Source organism: Mauremys mutica, chromosome 3, assembly GCF_020497125.1.
Source record: "Mauremys mutica isolate MM-2020 ecotype Southern chromosome 3, ASM2049712v1, whole genome shotgun sequence".
Taxonomy (NCBI): domain Eukaryota; kingdom Metazoa; phylum Chordata; order Testudines; family Geoemydidae; genus Mauremys; species Mauremys mutica.
The window spans coordinates 118,091,275-118,109,843 of record NC_059074.1 but is presented as its reverse complement, the minus strand read 5'-3'; the positions used below and the strand labels follow the sequence as shown (position 1 = coordinate 118,109,843).

Here is an 18,569-nt window from a genome sequence, read left to right as displayed (position 1 = left end):
AGCTATGCTAATACTGAATTTGATTGTCCATATACTCTATGACCTCATTGCAGTATCTAGCTTCACATATAGTGTATGGGAGTAGATTACAAGACCAGAAGGCACCATTGTGATCTCTAGTCTACCTTTTGTATAACACGGGCCATAGAATTCCCCCATAAAAAGACATCCAATCTTGATTTTAAAATTGCCAGTTATGGAGAATCCACCACCATCCTTGGTAAATTGTTCCAATTGTTAATTACCCTCACTGTTAAAAATGTATGCCTTATTTCCAGTCTGAATTTGTCTAACTCCAATTTTCAGCCATTAGATCTTGTTATAGTATTGCCTGATAGAATGAAGAGCCAATTAGCAAATATCTGTTCCCATGTAGGTACTTACAGATTGTGATCAAGTCACTTCTTAACCTTCTCTTTGTTAAAATAAATAGATTGAGCTTTTTGAGTCTATCACAAAAGGCATCCTAACCCTTTATAATCCTATAATCTCATTATTCTTCTCTGAACCCTCTCAAATTTACCAGCCTCTCTCTTTTGAACTGTGAACATCTGAACTGGACACAGTATTTTTGCACTCGAACCAGTGCCAAACCACAGAGATAAAATAACCTCTCTACTTCTAATGAAGATTCCCATTTGTGGATCCAAGGATCTTTTTAGCCCTTTTGGCTACAGCATTGCATTGGGAACTCACATTCAGCTGATTATCCACCATGACCCCCAAATCTTTTTCAGAGTCGCTGCTTCCCAAGATAAAGTCCCACATCTTGTAAGTTTGTTCTACTTTCTTTGTTCCTAGATGTATAAGTTTACATTTAGCCATATTAAAACACACATTGTTTTCTTGTGCCCAGTTTACCAAGCAATCCAAATTGCTCTACATCAGTGACCTCTTGTCTTCATTATTTACCACTTCCCCAATTTTTGGGTCATCTGCAAACTTTATCAGTGATGAGATTTTATGTTCTCTTCCAGGTCATTGAGAAAAATGTTAAATAGCATAGGGCCAAGAATCAAATCCTGCAGGGCCCACCTAGAAACACATCTGCTCAATGAAGACTCCCCATTTACAATTACATTTTGAGATCCATTTTGAGCTTTTAATCCATTTAATATGTGCCATGTTATTTTGTACCATTCTAGTTTAATAAAAATGCCATGCGCTACCAAGTCAAATACCTTACAGAAGTCTAAATATATTACTTCAGATACTATTATCTTTATCAATCAAACTTGTTATCTCATCAAACACATGTATCAAGTTACTCTGACAGGATCAATTTTCCATAACCCCATTGATTGGCATTCATTATATTACTTTCCTTTAGTTCTTTATTAATGGAGTCCCATATCAGCCACTCCATTATCTTGGCCAATATCGATGTCAGACTAACAGGTCTATAATTACCCAGGTCCTTCCATTTACCCTTTTTGAAATATTAGCACATTAGTTTTCTTCCAGCCTTCTGGAACTTCCTGAATATTCCAAGACTTATTGAAAATCAACATTAATGGTCCAGGAAACCTCTCGGCCAGCTCTTTAAAACTCTTGGATACAAGGGCTCTGGACCTGCTGATTTAAAAATGTCTAATGTTAGTAGCTGCTTTTTAAAATCCTCACGGGTTACTAATGGAGGACCTGGAGGGAAGACAGTATATTTATTTAAGATTCAGAGAGCTCAGAACTAACCATTGTGGTTCTTAATGGTAAGCACTGTTTACATACAGGCCAGGCAAACTATCAACAATGTGGACATGGTGAAAGGTCAAATCATCTGATTTTGCTGAAGGAGCTGTGTAAAGGCCAAAAATACATTAAAAATTCATGGACCAAGGCCTATAGAAAATAGAAAGTACTGCACCCTCAGTTTGGCAAGCAAATTTATATCAGAATTAAATGTATGACAACAAACTTGGGCCAACTTGTGAAAGTCTTCATGGGGTGTGGCTTTGAAATCTGCAGAGTGGCATGTATCTTGCAGCAAGTGGTGTGTATTTGCTGTAATCACAGAGCAGCAGCAATAGTAATGTCTCATACTCATGAGCTCCTGAGAGCAATGGGAAGGTCATAGAGGCTTGAGGATCACCAGGAGCAGCAGCTAGATTGGCTACATCCCCAGCTGAGTGACAGGGATCTTGTGTTGGGAGCTTGTCAGGTGGCTTTCTCACCCAGCTCCGAAACACACCTCATGTCTTGGCACCCAGTGCTGCCCTGGCAGTTCAATTTAGCACACTGATCTCTACACCATGATGATGTCTCTCTTTGGATAAACCACTTCCCAGTGGGATGTCTCCTGCAGTTTCGTGGGGAGTGCACTCACTGCCGTAATTCTTTATGAGGTGCTGCATCCTCTCCTCATACACCAGTCCTGGTCTGCAGGCTGGTGCTGAAGAGGAGTGGGTCATCTTCCTCTCCATCCCTTTGGGATGCTGTGCATCACTGGCCAAGTATGGAGGGAACTGTCCCAGAACATAGGAATTGCCAGACTGGCTCAGACCCAGGGTCTGTCTAGCCCATTATCTTGTGTCTGACATTGGCCAGTACCAGATGATTCATGAGCGGGTGCAAGAACCTTGCAGTAATCTGCCCCATACATTAGGTCTCATCCTGATCTCTTATAGTCAGAGACTAGCTTACACCCTGAAGCACAAGGTTTACTATCCACTTTATATCTGTGGACCATTTTTGGGGATAGTTGCTTGGATGTGGATACAAATTTTGTGTCCACACAGGACTCTGGTGGTAAGAGCTGGGTGGGTAGCTGTGAGGAACCGCAGTGTGGACCCTCCACCTGCCCTGGGAGGGGTGCCTGGGGGGCAGGGACACAGCCCGGGGGCTGTTTGGGTCCACCAGCTAGGGCAGGTGGAGGGTCCTCCGTGGCTCCTCACAGCTCCCCGCCTGGCTCTTATCATGGCCGGGCTGCAGCTCCAAGGGTGCGCTGACAGCTGTGGAGAGCCGGGTCCCTCCACTTGCCCTGGGCAAAGGGCCTGGGGGTCAGAGACACGGGCTGGGGGCTGCTTGGGCCCCCTACCCAGGGCAGGTGGAGGGTCCACCACAGCTCCCCACAGCTGCTAGCATGGCTCTCGCCGACTTGTGCCCAGCTACGGTGCGGGGTGTGGGAGGGCTCAGAGCCACAGCCCAGACAGGATAAGAGCCAGGCAGTCAGCTGTGGGGAGCCTCAGCAGATCCTCCACCTGCCCTGGGCGGTGGGCCCAAGCAGTCCCTGGGCAGCTCCACAGGTCACCGCACTGGAACAGGGGTGGGTCAGGAGAGTCCTTTCTGTTTATTCTTCACAGGGGCAGACCCCTCCCCCTCTTCTTCCCCCCAAGCCTCCCTCCCAGCCTGCCCAGCATGGAGCCCAGCCAGGGAGCCATGGGGAGGGAGGGATAACTCAGTGGTTTGAGCATTGGCCTGCTAAATCCAGGGTTGTGAGGTCAATCCTTGAGGGGGCCATTTAGGGATCTGGGGCAAAAATCTGTCTGGGGATTGGGCCTGCTTTGAGCAGGGGGTTGGACTAGATGACCTCCTGAGGTCCCTTCCAACCCTGATATTCTATGATTCTATGATGAGGGTGCCCAATGGCAGGTGGAGGGTCTGCGCCACTCTGCACAGCTGCCCACATGGCTCTCCCCAACCCAGCTCTGTGAGGGGTGGGGGTGCATCCAAGCCTCAGCCTGGCCATGGTAAGTAGAGCCCTGCAAATCCACAATTTTTTCAGATTGCAGATTGGATGCAGATACACATTTCTGTATCCGCGCATGGCTCTAATTATGATAACTCTATGCATTCTTCAAGTATCAGAGGGGTAGTCATGTTAGTCTGGATCTGTAAAAAGTGACAAAGAGTCCTGTGGCACCTTATAGACTAACAGACGTATTGGAGCATAAGCTTTCGTGGGTAAATACCCACTTCGTCGGATGCATGTGGTGGAAATTTCCAGAGGCAGCTATAAATATGCAGGCAAGAATCAGTCTAGAGATAACGAGGTTAGTTCAATCAGGGAGGATGAGGCCCTCTTCTAGCAGTTGAGGTGTGAACACCAAGGGAGGAGAAACTGCTTTTGTAGTTGGCAAGCCATTCACCGTCTTTGTTTCATCCTGAGCTGATGGTGTCAAATTTGCAAATGACCTGAAGCTCAGCAGTTTCTCTTTGAAGTCTGGTCCTGAAGTTTTTTTGCTGCAGCATGGCTACCTTTAAATCTGCTATTGTGTGTCCAGGGAGATTGAAGTGTTCTCCTACAAGTTTTTGTATATTGCCATTCCTAATATCTGACTTGTGTCCATTTATCTTTTTACATAGGGACTGTCCAGTTTGGCCGATGTACATAGCAGAGGGGCATTGCTGGCACATGATGGTGTATATTACATTGGTGGATGTGCAGGTGAATGAACTGGTGATGTTGTGGCTGATCTGGTTAGGTCCTGTGATGGTGTTGCTGGTGTAGATATGTGGGCGGAGTTGGCATCGAGGTTTGTTGCATGGATTGGTTCCTGAGTTAGAGTTACTATGGTGCAGTGTGTGGTTGCTGGTGAGAATATGCTTAAGGTTGGTGGGTTGTCTGTGGGCGAGGACTGGCCTGCCTCCCAAGGCCTGTGAAAGCGAGGGATCGTTGTCCAGGATGGGTTGTAGATCACTAATGATGCGTTGGAGAGGTTTTAGCTGAGGACTGTAGGTGATGGCCAGTGGAGTTCTGTTTGTTATTTTCTTGGGCTTGTCTTGCAGCAGGAGGCTTCTGGGTACACGTCTGGCTCTGTTGATTTGTTTCCTTATTTCCTCATACGGGTATCGTAGTTTTGCGAATGCTTGGTGAAGATCTTGTAGGTGTTGGTCTCTGTCTGAGGGGTTGGAGCAAATGAGGTTGTATCTCAGTGCTTGGCTGTAGACGATGGTTCGTGTGGTGTGTCCACGATGGAAGCTGGAGGCATGAAGGTAGGCATAGCGGTCGGTGGATTTTTGGTATAGGGTGGTGTTAACGTGACCGTCACTTATTTGTATTGTGGTGTCTAGAAAGTGGACCTCCCGTGTAGATTGGTCCATGCTCAGGTTGATAGTGGGGTGGAAGCTATTGAAATCGTGGTTGAATTCTTCCAGAGTCTCCTTCCCATGGGTCCAGATGATGAAGATGTCATCAATGTAGCAGATGTCATCAATGTAGCATAGGTAAAGAAGAGACGTGAGTGGACGAGAGCTGACAGACATATAAATATCCAATACCTTTTTTGAATTTTGCTAAGCTCTTGGCCTCATTGACTTTCTGTGGCAATGAATTCCACGATTCAATCACACATTGTGTGATAACATATTGCCTTTTATCAGATTTGAATTTGCCACCTTTCAGTTTCCTTGAATGTGCCCTTGTTCTTGTGTTATGAGACAAAGAACAGAAGTTCCTGATCTACCTTCCCTAGGCCTAGACCAGTGGTTCTCAAACTTTTGTACTGGTGACCCCTTTCACACAGCAAGCCTCTGAGTGCGACCCCCCTTACAAATGAAAAACACTTTTTAATATATGTAACACCATTATAAATACTGGAGGCAAAGCAGGGTTTGGGGTGGAGGCTGACAGCTCGCAATCCCCCATGTAATAACCTTGTGACCCCCTGAGGGGTCCCGACCCCCAGTTTGAGAAACCCTGGCCTAGATCATTCATTATTTTATTTATCATATCCTCTCTGATTCGTTTCCTTTGTAAAGTAAACAATCCCAATCTTTTCTCTCTCTCTCTTTATAGGAGAGTTGTTCCAGGCCCTTGATCATTTGCATTGCTTTTCTAGTAACCCTTTCTAGTTCTGCAATATCCTTTTTTGAGATGGGATGACCAGTACTGCACACAGTATCCCAGATGAGGTTGCAACATTGATTTGTATAAAGACTTTATAAAATTCTCCATAATATTCACCATCCCATTCCTTATGTGCCCTAACATCTTGTTCGCTCTTTTAACTACAGCTGAATGTTGAGCAGAGGTCTTCATTGAGCTGTCCACAATGATGACTTGGTTCCTTTTTTGAGCGGATAACTCCCTTAAGAGCAAAAATTCCAATTGTGCCTAGCCCTTATGCAGAACACACAACAGTAGGCTCCTTGTGCTCTCTCTCCACACATGCACCTATCCAATCTAGTCCAGCACAAACCATGAAAAGACATTGAGCATTTAATACAAAACAAGACTCGTTATATGATTAACTACTATTTACTCCTTGTGCTAAGACAAAGATAGGGATTAGAATACTTGAAAGCAATTTTTTTTACTATTAGCCAAAATGTCTTTCCTATCCACAAAAGACTTATCTAACAAGAATGAAATAGTGCCCCTAAACCTCTGCCTGTCCAGATTAAAAATCAGATATAACATTACATGGTTAGAACATCAATTCTTGGACAATCCACTGAACTCAGTTTGGTTACAGAGGGCCTCATTCTGGTCTCAGTTGCCAGTGTGAATGAGGAGTACAGTGCATTGAAGACTTTCAGCAGTGTAAGAAACATCAGAATCAGGCCCATAATAAAACCTTAATGCATTCTGAAGCCTTCCCACCACACACACATATATACACTACAGAGATTGGGAAAAGGCCAATTTAGAAAATGGGTAGTGTTGAGTACATGATTCAGTTCTGTTGTGATCTGAGCAAGGCTTTTCAGAAGCATTGCAGGATTCCTGCTTTCAGTTGCTATTATAATGGATAGACAGTGTAACTAAGCTGAACAGAAGAGGAAGGAGGAGGAAAGACTGGAAATAATTAAAGACTAACAGGAGAGAGCATGAACAAAATCAGACTCTCTTCTTCTGACTAAAATGCCTATAAATAAGAAAATAAGATGTGCCTACAAAAAATCTGAAAAGATAATTAAACGAGTGCAGTTCTAAACATGGCATCTGATAGGAATTAATGTTGGAATTTTCCTAAGCTTTCGGACACAATTGGGCAGCTGCATTCTCCAAATGGGGCTTGGCACATGTTTGGGGGGCTCAGTGGGTCTTTCGGACAGGTTATTAGTTGCACCCAAATTGACTGAGTGCCCTGAGAAATGGGGTCTAAGGTATGGTTAAAGGGCTGGCCGCTCTACTAGGATATACAGAAGCACTCAAAGGCCCCCATGTGTTCAGCCAGATGCTTCTGATTTACTTGTGTCAGGGGCATGAGTAAGCCAGCAGGCACAGATTAAGCTACTCAGGCTTAATTCAGGCTCATTCATTGATTGTTCTGCACATCATTCCCTCCCTCCCCACCAAAATAATGGATATTAGCAGCCTTAGTGCAGGGGTCCCCAACCTTTTCAGGACCAGGGACCGGTCATGCCTGCGGAGGGAGCGCTCGTCCCGCGGCTCAGCTGGACCGCCCGCAGGCGTGCCTGCGGGAGGTCCACCGGCTCCGGTTGAGCTGCCGCAGGCATGACTGCGGACGGTTTGCTGGTCGCGCGGCTCAGCTGGACCGCCCGCAGGCATGCCTGCGGCAGCTCAACCGGAGCCGGTGGACCTCCCGCAGGCGTGCCTGCGGGCGGTCCAGCTGAGCCGCATGACCAGCGAACCGTCCGCAGTCATGCCGGCGGGTGGTCCACCGGAGTCCCGGGAGTAGCGGACCTCCCGCAGGCATGACTGCGGAGGGAGCGCTCGTCCCGCGGCTCGGGTAGACCTCCCGCAGGCACACCTGCGGGAGGTCCACTGGGTCGGTTCGCGGCCCGGTTTGTAAGAGGCAGCGGCCCGGTACCGGGCCGCAGACCGGGGGTTGGGGACCCCTGCCTTAGTGTATACAGGACTCTGTTACTCATGCTGAAGGGGGCGCACTGTGCTGCTTAATGGTGAGAACATTGGGAGATGTGCCTGTAGCAGAGTCAGAGGGTTGGGTCAAATTCTAGAGATTCTCTGGGTGGGGCAGAGATGAGCCCATTGGGTACTGCTGGCTAGCGTCTGTACACAGTACAAGTCAGTTTGGATTTTGACTTCAGTGCATTTTTTGTGGTGGGAAACTGGATTTGATGGGGGAAGGATTATGACTTCGCCAGTCCATGAATCTGTGTCTGTTAACACAACAGGAGAGGTGGCAATGGCTGCACCAGTAACTGCTTACTGGTGTGCAGAAAGGACATTGCAGATTCTGGAATCAACCTTAGGGGCCATTGAAGACTGTGTGTTGCACTTAACTTGCTCATTTTAACCAGCAACACAGCAGTTAATGCAATGGGAGACAGCTAGACTTCCCTGTGTCCAGTCTGCATTATCTTTGCCCCCATACTGGTTAGACTGACCCAAATGTCCCCATGAGATGAACTGCGCTCTCAGGATATGTGTGTACTACAACAGTGGTTCTCAACCAGGGGTTGGGAGCCCCCTAGGGGGCCGTGAGCAGGTTTCAGGGGGTCTGCCAAGCAGGACCAGAGTTAGACTTGCTGGGGCCCAGGGCAGAAAGCCAAAGCCCCACTGCATGAGACTGACGCCTGAGGCCCTGAGCCCCACCACCTGGGGCTGAAGCAGAAGCCTGAGCAACTTAGCTTCACTGTGCTCCCTGTGGCATGGGGCTCTGGGCAATTGCCCTACTTGCTATTCCCTAACACTAGCCCTGGCTTTTATATGCAGAAAACCAGTTATTGTGGCACAGGTGGGCTGTGGCATTTTTATAGCATGTCTGGGGGACCTCAGAAAGAAAAAGGTTGAGAACCTCTGTACTAGAATTTTACCTCCAGTTAATTGATTACCAATTAACTCAAAGTACTTAACCCGTTTGTGAAGCTGGTGTGGACTCTCCCGGTATGTTTGACGCACACTACAAACACTCACCATAGGGTAAAGAAGAAACATTTGTAGATTGGAACAAACACATGGACAAAGGGGGTAAGACCCAAATCAACACAGCTATTTAGGCTCCTAACTTCCATTAAAATCAATGGAAGTTAAGATCCTTAAATAACTTTGTGAATCTGGACCTAAGTATCTTGAGTTAGTTGGGAAGCAACTAACAGGAGGTGAAGAAAAAATCCAGTGTAGACACGTTAATTCACTATTTACTCCTGGGGGAATTCTGCACCAAAAAATTAAAGGTTCTGCGTACAATATTTTAAAATTCTGCATATTTTTTGTCAAAATAACACAATATAATCAAGCTGGTTTCAGTTATTTTGGTAATTTATTTAAACTACAATACAATGGATGGAGAATGGGAGTGGGGAGCACTGGAGGAAATCACCAAATCCCAAATGTAGCTAGTATTGACCCTTTACTTCTAGTTATTAGTTAACAAAATATGTGCAGCCATATGCTCAGTGTTACATCATAGGCAACTGAAGAGCAAGTGAGGGCTGGGGAATCAAACTCACAATTTATATTGGCTAGTGACCATCTGCAAAAAGGTCAGTAGCAAACAGTTCATGGAACACATTTTGATAGGAAATTTTTTCAGTCCAAACATTTAGATCAGTTCTAATCACTAAAGCACCATAAGCATTTATAAGGCCATACTTTTCTTTACAATAAGGCTCCTTTAAACCTCTCTAGAAATATAAAGGAGTCTTAACATTTTTACACCTGTTTTATACTCCTAGGAGAATTCACTAAGAACAATGGGAACAATTCACTAAGCAGCCAGGCTTCTACATTCTGCTCTGCCTGAGGGAACAGAGCCTGCCCCACGCCTACCTTTTCAGAAACACCCCAAAGCCCTGCCCTTCCACTCCAAGTGTGCCACAGTAGCAAGCAAGAGGGACAGAGTGTCTATCACTCTCACACACATGACTGCCCAGCCCTCCCGGCGGTGATTTATGTCTCTACCAGCTGCTCTGGGTGCCCAAACCAACCTGCCTGTACTGCCAGAGGGGGCGCATGACCGCTCTTGTGGCTTCCCTTTGCTTCCCTGTCAGAAGTAATTTTTCAGTGTGGAAGCAAACAAATCTGCGGGGGCCATGAATTCTGCGCAAGTGCAGTGATGCAGAATTCTCCCAGAAGTAACTATTGTTCATTTTATCTCCAGGTGATCTCCTACTTAACAGCAGTTACTGGCTGTGCAGACACACTGGATCCTGGATGGCCGTGAGGAGATCTGGCCTCCACTGAATCCTCATCCCCATCCCTTTCAAGTGATAGGTATGTTTCCTGCAGGGAAAATGGGTAGGGTGAATCTGAGTGGTGTTCATCAAGCCCCACTCTGTGGTTTGGTGAGGATAGTGCTTGGGAAGGTGGGCTATTTGAAACACTGATTCCAATCAGCATGACAGTACTGCCCTGCTCTGCGTATAACTGAGTACCACGATCAGAAGTGAATGAGCTGAGTGCCTCTGCAGGGGATAAGATGGACAAGCAGAAGCACCTGGGAAATAAGAACATAAAAGTCTGAGGAGATAACAGTCACGCTGGAGGGAGGGATAAGATACAGAGAGATCTAGCCAAATTAGAGGATTGGGCCAAAAGAAACATGATGAGGTTCAACAAGGACAAGTGCAGAGTCCTGCACTTAGGACGGAAAAATCCCATTCACTGTTACAGACTAGGGACTGAATGGCTAGGAAGCAGTTCTGCAGAAAGGGACCTAGGGGTTACAGTGGACGAGAAGCTGGATACGAGTCAACAGTGTGCCCTTGTTGCCAAGAAGGCTAACAGCATTTTGGGCTGTATAAGTCGGGGCATTGCCAGCAGATCGAGGGACATGATCATTCCCCTCTATTCGACATTGGTGAGGCCTCATCTGGAGTACTGTGTCAAGTTTTGGGCCCCGCACTACAAGAAGGATGTGGAAAAATTGGGAAGAGTCCGGCGGAGGGCAACAAAAATGATTAGGGGGCTGGAGCATATGACTTATGAGGAGAGGCTGAGGGAACTGGGATTGTTTAGTCTGCAGAAGAAAAGAATGAGGGGAGATTTGATAGCTGCTTTCAACTACCTGAAAGGGGGTTCCAAAGAGGATGGATCTAGACTGTTCTCAGTGGTACCTGATGACACGACAAGGAGTAATGGTCTCAAGTTGCAGTGGGGGAAGTTTAGATTGGAAATTAAGAAAAACTTTTTCACTGGGAGGGTGGTAAAGCACTGGAATGGGTTACCTAGGGAGGTGGTGGAATCTCCTTCCTTAGAGTTTTTTTTAAGGTCAGGCTTGACAAAGCCCTGGCTGGGATGATTTAGTTGGGAATTGGTCCTGCTTTGAGCAGGGGGTTGGACTAGATGACCTCCTGAGGTCCCTTCCAACCCTGATATTCTCTGTTTCTATGATTCTATGTCGCTTCAAACAGCTCAGTATCAAAGAGCGATAGTGACACAGTTGGGATTTTGGCCTCATAACTCTAAAACACGCAGGGTGAGGGCTGGGTCGTTACAACATGTCAGTGCTGAGACTGCTTAATGGGGAGTCAAGTGGCATTTCATGGTGAGCAATGTCTACATTGGATGAGTGAGCCATCAGCAAGTGGGCCCTGAAAGAGATTATTGATGTTGGGACTTGTCTGTCCAGAGCAGTGGTACTGAATGAAGGATGTGTCTGTCTGTCCATTGCTGGGGTGCACAGATGGTGCACAAAGGGATTCCCTGAGTGGGTGCTTTATCCTGTGCAGTGAATACAAGGTCATTGGATTGCTGTTCTAGCAGGGTTGCCAGGTGTCAGGCCATCTTCTGTATAGCTCTGTGCCACAGGTCTCTTCTTTTCTGTTAATGCCCTCCAGATGCCCCCATCTGTACTGCATTGATCTTGCTAGGGATCTGGTGCCACAACTGGTATGCTTGGGCTGCAGAGCTCTTTGGGACTGGGAGTCAGCAGTTCATTATTATGTAGAGTTACCTGCAACACCAAGAATCTGTAAAACTAGATTTTCTTTTTGCCTGCCATTCCCAGTGTTACCACTGGATCCTGCTCCTACTCCCAAGCTGTAGGCCCTGCCTTGGTCTTGTTCCTGCCACTGCACCAGCTGCCTTAACCAAAACACTCAGATTGTCACTGTAAATCCTCCCTTTGTATGCTGTGCACCTCTGCATGAGCAGACCTCATTATTATATGGCAATAGGCATTTGCATATGCAAATTGGGTTAATGAGAGCAGAACTGTGCAGGATGGCACTCCAGAAGTATTTGCATATCTAGCTTTAAAAATACCATACATATTTCAGTGCTCTTTCCCTAGCTGAGCAGCCAGGACACAGTAGCACTATCTTCAGTGGTGATTATGTTTGCATGCCCTGGAGCAGTGGCCACTATCTGAGGCTGTCTTCTCATTTGAAAAAGGTTATCAGTGGTATAATGTGGTCTCATATACCAGCTTAACGAGGGGCAGTTGTGTCTCAGCCCTTTCAAGAACAACATGGGGGCTTCTGACAGGCAGATATGTGAAATTCAGCAGGAAGAGTAGGATCACTTACTGTGCTATCACCACACAACCTGCCATGTTGAGGACAATAGGGATAGTGTTAGGGACAGCAGTGTAATTATCTGGCATGGATCTCTGGGGGTAAATCTGAGCCCTGAGGCATTCTGTGATAAGGCACCACAAAATATGTTTGCTCTTTAGGCCACTAACCCCCAAAATCAAGAGGTCTCCATTTTGGATGATTTACAAACAGCCAATAAAAAGCCCTGTTTCTCGCCACTTACTACTTTACCCTCTTCCATTGGTGAAGTAGACAGTCTACTCTCCATCTTTGAATAATGTCCCTGCTCACTATGTAAAGGGATTCCATATTCATAAGTAGACTATGGACTACAGTTTCTTAAAAGAAGCAGCTTTTACAGATCATTTCTTTAGCAGCCCTTTTCTAAAGGAGCAATCTGAATGCATTTTCAACATAAAGCTCCCTGGGCACTGTTCTCTGCCAATGGCTGCTATTCCTGGGTGTGTGGCAGTTCTTAGCCCAGTGCTCACTGCTGTGATAAGCAAATTTATGATATATTCTGAAGGCCAGCAGATCTTTCATGGCAATGGTAAGAGGTCTTCTTTTGCTCCCATTAAAGCTAGCACTCTGCTTGAATTCTGCCGTAACATGGACTGTCACAACTTCTTAAACAACTCCAGGGCACTTATAACTGGGTAGCTCATTATAAATAGCACAGAGTTGATTTCTTATGGACAGGGGAACACTGAGCAAAGTTCTCTGCAGGTGTCCGCCCTGGTTATTGCTGTCCAGGTGTCTATGTGCTTGCATTAAGTGGAAACTGTCTTGTCTATCTCATTGAGAGCACCACCTATCCCCGGGCAGATCGCAGAGACTAACTTACCACACTGCAGGTGAGTATGTCCCCTGGTTCAATACCATGTTCAGGGGGTCTATAATGCAGGTGCCATGGATGTTTACTGATGTGGTCTTTCATTTTTAATTCAAATGGGTTAAAATCTGCTGCAATAGTCCCTTATATGTTGACAGTCCTCTCCTGCAACTCTTCTCAGCAGGCCTAATATGACTGATGTGAATTGTCCATGAGCATCCAAAAAGTATTTGCAGTTGTGACATCTTGTATATTTCCTAGGTCTGTGTTGGTTCTTCTGTTCCCCAACTGTCACTGAATAAGCCCTGCAAATCTTCCTGCTGAGTGACTGGGTTCAAGAGCAATGTGGGAACACTTTTGCATTTGGCAACAATTAGGCACAGCAATAGATCAGCAGCATAATCTAATAAGATTTTTGAAAATCTCTGAGCCTCAGTATGCAGTTAGCGTCAGAGCACCCAGCCAGGTTGGGTGCCTCCAGAAAGGACTAAAACTTCACAACTTCAGCACTGCTCACCCTGAGAATTCCTTTGAATTTAAGAATAGGCTGAACCAAACCAAGCACTCAAATTCTAAAGGTGACAATTTGGGGGCAGGGAGACTGCCCTGTAAGTGAAACACTTCAGAATTTTAGTCCTAAGTTATGGCTGAATTTTTTTTCTTCTCCATATAATTCTGCCCTCCTGGTTTATGAAAAAAAGGAGAGGCAAAAATCCTAATTGCTATGGGGCCAGTAGACGGTGATCTTTTACACTGTTACGCTTTTGAAATAGGAATGTTTGAATAGGTCAGATAGTCTTTATTTGTTGTTATTGCAGATGTCTTTGTCTCAATATACTTACTCCTTCCATTAGTTTATATTTAAAGTTCATACTTCAGTGTTTCTGTCATCAAAATGTATTGCCTCATATAGTGGGAGATTAGAAGCAAAGTATTAGGGAATGCTGGCATAGGAGGTGTCCTGTTTTACATAGCAAATAGCCCCAAAGTGGCTAAACCAGAAGGGCAAGGAGAACTAGATCATTGCTAGGGAAATGGAGCACTCCTCTCATTATCATTATTATATTGGAAGTATAATATGGATTTTTTTAAAGTCATACAGAAAATTTCTTGCTCTCCCCTTTCAAGTCAGTACTGTATCTCCACAGCCCTGTTTAAAATCCAGTGGGTTTTCATCCAACCCCTCACATCCAGCAGCACCAGCCCCACTGCATAGCCAAATCAGAGAACTATTAACAAGAATAAATCTGCCTGCTTCCTCCCTTTTCCCTCTTACTGTTCCCTTGCACTAAGCCAAATTCAATGCCAAACACCTCTGACCACACTGCTCGTATAATTCTTTATATAGGAAGGGCTACACCTGGGCTTACACTCATACAGAACAATTAGTATTTATAATGTGGTGTTCTTCCTATCTCACTATCTACTTGTATTTTTTCAGGATACTTTTTCAAGTTGTATGTTTGATCTAATACCGGTGAAAAAAATCCTTATACAGAAGCATAGGTTCCAAGGCCAGAACGGCCCATTGTGATCACCCAGTCTGACCTCCTGTGTAACACAGGCCATAGAACTCCCCCCAAATAATTCCTAGAGCCGATCTTTCAGAAAGACATCCAAGCTTGATTAAAAGATTCTGGGAAAGCAAACAATACAAAAAATGGAAGGGAAGCTAAACTCATTTGTGGCATCAGTTTTCATTGTATTCTGTATTGTGTGTGAGTGCTTCAAGATTCTGTATATGGGGGCGCTTTATTAGAAACCAATTCTCCATAGTGACCTCTGGAGGCCTCGTCCTAGCCAAGAGTGATCCAGGTGCCAGAATGAAAGGAGGAAACTCATTAAACAGAGGTGCAGTTCTGAGGTATGAGCCAAACACGGTGAATTACAGCTCAGCGTAACATATTCTTACAAGAAATGAAGGACACTTCTGGTATATTGTTTTTTCTTTTTCTTCCATACTTACTTCCCCATTTCCTTTTATTTCTTATTCTGCTTATTTTCCTCTTCCTCCAGTTCTTGTCTCTCCTATACTATTCCTTTTCTTTTTTTCCTCTCTATCCTCTAACCTTCTGTTCTTCCAAAGTCTCCTTTTCTACTTCCTAACTGATCTCATGATAGCCTTTCCTTCTTTCCTTGATAACTATTCTTTCTTCTTTGAGTGATTGCTCCTATGCATTCCAGTTAGGTGTGCGCGCCGCGCGTGCACGGCTCTTCGGAAGATGTTTACCCCAGCAACTCCGGCGGGTCGGCTGGGCGCCCCCTGGAGTGGCGCCGCTATAGCGCTAGATATATACCCCAGCCGACCCATCCGCTCCTCAGTTCCTTCTTACCACCCGTGACGGCCGTTGGAACAGTGGAGTGCTCTCTTGACCTCCACATCCCTAGCTTCTCTCTGGTTCTTAGTGTAATTTAGTGTATATAGTTAGTTAACATAGTTAGATTAGTTAGTTTGTTAGTAGTTTAAGGGGAATCGGGGGGGCTTAGCCCCTCTTTTTCCCGAATCGGTGCGGGCTCGTGCCCAAGGCACCGGGGTTTAAGCCCTGTTCGGCTTGCCAGCGGCCCATGCCGATTGGAGACCCTCACGACTCCTACCTGCGCTGCCTCGAAGAGTCCCATCGTGCAGATAAGTGCCCGATTTGCAAGCCATTCAAGCCGAGGACAAAGAAAGAGCGAGACTTTAGATTAAAGTAGCTCTTGATGGAGTCGGCACTTAGCCCTACGGTGCCGACACCAGCAGCTCAACAGTCCTCCTCGGTGCGGAGCGCACCAGCGGTCCCGAGCCGGTCTGGCACCGAGACTCTGAAAAAGCAACAGCCGGCACTGACGTCCCGGCACCGTTCCCTCTCGCCTGCGAGGAAGCGCAAGCCGACGCAGGCAACCTCCAAGCCTCCGGCACCAGGACCGCTTACCCAGCCACCGCCGGCACCTCCGGCACCGACTGTGGTGGTGCACAGGCCGTGCACAGTACCGTCGACTCCGGCACCGCAAGAGCCGTCGAGTCCGGTACCGCCCTGCTCCCCGGTGCAAACCGTGGTTGAGCTGCCTCTCCCGTCGACGCCAGAAACATTCTCGACGGCGAGAGAGCTGATAGCGCTCACAGAGCCACCGTGCCTCCAGCCCCCGGCATCGCCGGTGTGGGCTGTGAAGTCAGTGGGCAAGCCGGCCATCATGAGGCCTCCTTCCCCTGACAGACGAGACAGAAGGCGTTCCAGGTCCCGGTCCCGATCTCGATCCCGGAGACGTTCGCCTTCTCGCCGGTCCAGATCCCGGCACCGGTTGCAATCCCGGTACCGTTCTCCATCTCGGCACCGGTCGCAGTCCCGGTACCGCTTCACATCGCGGTACCGGTCGCACTCCCGGAGACGATCCCGGTCCCCCGAACGTCGGTACCGCCGAAGGTCCGGATCCTGGTACCGCTCCCGGTACCGCTCATCGCGCAGCCGTTCCCACCGACGTCGCTCGCGATCTCGGTCGACCTCCCGGCACCCGCACGGTCGATGGTCCCGTTCTCGTTCCCGGCACCGCGACGACCGGCACCGTTCCCCAGCACCGTCCAGGGACAGACCGGCAGCATCCACAGCGCAGTCTCTCAGTGCCTCTGCCCCCCCGTGGCCTTCCCGCCAACCTTCAGTCGCCTCCCAAGCGGGCAGCGGTGGTGATCTCCGCGCCGACCCCCAAGGCCAGGACCACGGACCTCAACAATGGGGCTTCTGGACACCCTGGGCCTATCACGAGACTCAAGGGGTCCCCGTCACTCGGTGGCCCAGAGCTTCCGACCACAGGGTGCCGGAAGCCACGGTCAGCAGACCTCCTCCATCACCGTTGGGGGAGGAACCGCCGCCACCTGTAGCGGGAGATCATCCCACACACGCAGAGGCTTCGCAACGCGTGGACGAACCACCTCCAGAAGCCATGGTCCAGGGCCTATCCTCGTCTTCATCACCGGATGAGGCGGTGGCGGGGGCATCCACATCAGGTCCTCCACCAATTGACCTACGGGCCCACCAGGACCTACTTCGACGGGTGGCACAGGCCATTAACCTCCCTGTCGAGGAGGTCGCTGAGGATGATGACCCAGTGACCAGTGTTCTGGGAGCTGAGGCCCCGCTGCGGGTGGCCTTGCCTTTCATCCGGACCATACAGAAAAATGCCAATACGATCTGGCAGTCACCGGCTTCCATCCCTCCCACCGCTCGAAGGGTGGAACGGAAATACTCGGTTCCCCCCAGATATAGATAGCGAATATCTATACACACACCCAGCTCCGGACTCCTTGGTTGTACAGTCCGTGAATGACTGAGAGCGACATGGGCAACCTGCTCCAGTGCCAAAATCAAAGGAGGCCCGGAGGATGGATCTGATGGGCCGGAAGGTCTATTCGGCCAGTGGCCTCCAGCTATGGATTGCCAATCAACTGGCTCTCCTCGGTCGCTATACGTACGATGCCTTGGTCTCACTCTCCAAGTTTACGGAGCTGATACCAACGGACTCCCGACCGGAATTCTCAGCCCTTATTGAGGAGGGCAAGAAAGCCTCCCGGTCCTCCATCCAGGCCTCTCTGGACTCAGCAGACTCAGGAGCCAGAACCCTGGCCTCGGGAGTGACCATGCGGCGAATTTCCTGGCAGCAGGCCTCCTCCTTGCCGCCCGAGGTCCAATACACACTGCAGGACCTTCCGTTCGACACCAAGGGCCTCTTCTCCGAAAAAACGGACGCGAGGATTCAGACCCTCAAAGATGGGCGAATCGCCATTTGCACCCTGGGCATGCACACGCCAGCTACCCAGCGGAGGTCCTTCCGACAGCAGCCGTACCGCCCGTTTAATCAGGTCCGGCCACGGCCTGATAATAGGCGCAGAGGCAGGGTGAACCGCCGTAGACCATCGGGCAACCGGGGTAATCAGTCCCAGGCGCCCTCCAAAGCCCCTCAGGGGCCTAAGTCAGCCTTTTGATGGGACGCCAGAGGACGGCCCATCAGTGTCTTCACCGGATCCTTCCCCGTTATTTTGCCACCGTCTTTCCCACTTCCTCCCGGCATGGTCCCAGATAACGACGGACAACTGGGTACTTCGCACGGTGGAGTCTGGTTACCGCCTTCAATTTGTTTCGCCCCCTCCCTCCCACCCACCCTCCCCGTCCCTCTTCCGGGACCCCTCTCACGAGCAATTTCTCTTGCAAGAGGTCGAGACTCTGTTGGGTATGGGTGCCATAGAGGAGGTACCGAGCGATATGCGAGGCAGGGGATTTTATTCCCGATATTTCCTAATCCCCAAGGCAAAAGGAGGTCTACGACCTATACTAGACCTCCGGGAGCTCAACAGATACCTACTCAAGCTCAAGTTCTGCATGGTAACCCTGGGACTATTATTCCTTCCCTGGATCCGGGAGAC

General features: G+C 48.1%; 1 long non-coding RNA gene across 2 annotated transcripts in view; it reads left to right on the top strand.

Moving 5' to 3' along the window:
* Nucleotides 1-18,569, top strand: part of LOC123366318 — a 137,155-nt gene that overhangs the window by 65,403 nt on the left and 53,183 nt on the right. For both annotated transcript variants that reach the window (XR_006578036.1, XR_006578035.1), the window contains exon 2: nucleotides 9,969-10,081. This is a non-coding gene — a long non-coding RNA (uncharacterized LOC123366318). The remainder of the gene's footprint in view (nucleotides 1-9,968; nucleotides 10,082-18,569) is intronic.